Genomic DNA, 413 nt, shown 5'->3' with positions numbered 1-413 from the left:
GGAATTTAACAACTTCCTTGCTCAATGAGCCCTGTGTCCACGACACGAAAATCACCAACCCTCGCTGGTTCTGACAACGAGCACGGGCAGAGCCCAACTTCGTCCCCCGCACGCAGTGCGATGTCGGACAGTGCGTCCGCGGCACCGGGGGATGCATATCCTAGGCTCGATGAGCACAAACGTCGCGCTCCGCGCACGCTTCAGTGCCGAGTTGCCTTGTTGATCATGTGGTGGCTATCAGTCTGACACCTCTTTTTCCGCATGGGATGACGAGGAAGGCGAGCTGCGCCAGCAGTGTGATACGAGCCTGATCGCGCCTTGTGGACCCCATGTCCATTCCCTGACTTCTCGTCAACTGAGGAATGTGGTGTAATCACCAATGACCTCGACGGGGAACAGAGACGGCAAATTGG

The sequence above is a fragment of the Plasmopara halstedii genome (genome assembly GCF_900000015.1).
Source record: "Plasmopara halstedii genome assembly, contig: Scaffold_179, whole genome shotgun sequence".
Lineage (NCBI taxonomy): Eukaryota > Oomycota > Peronosporomycetes > Peronosporales > Peronosporaceae > Plasmopara > Plasmopara halstedii.
The sequence above is the reverse complement of the archived record's forward strand: the minus strand, read 5'-3'. Positions refer to the sequence as shown.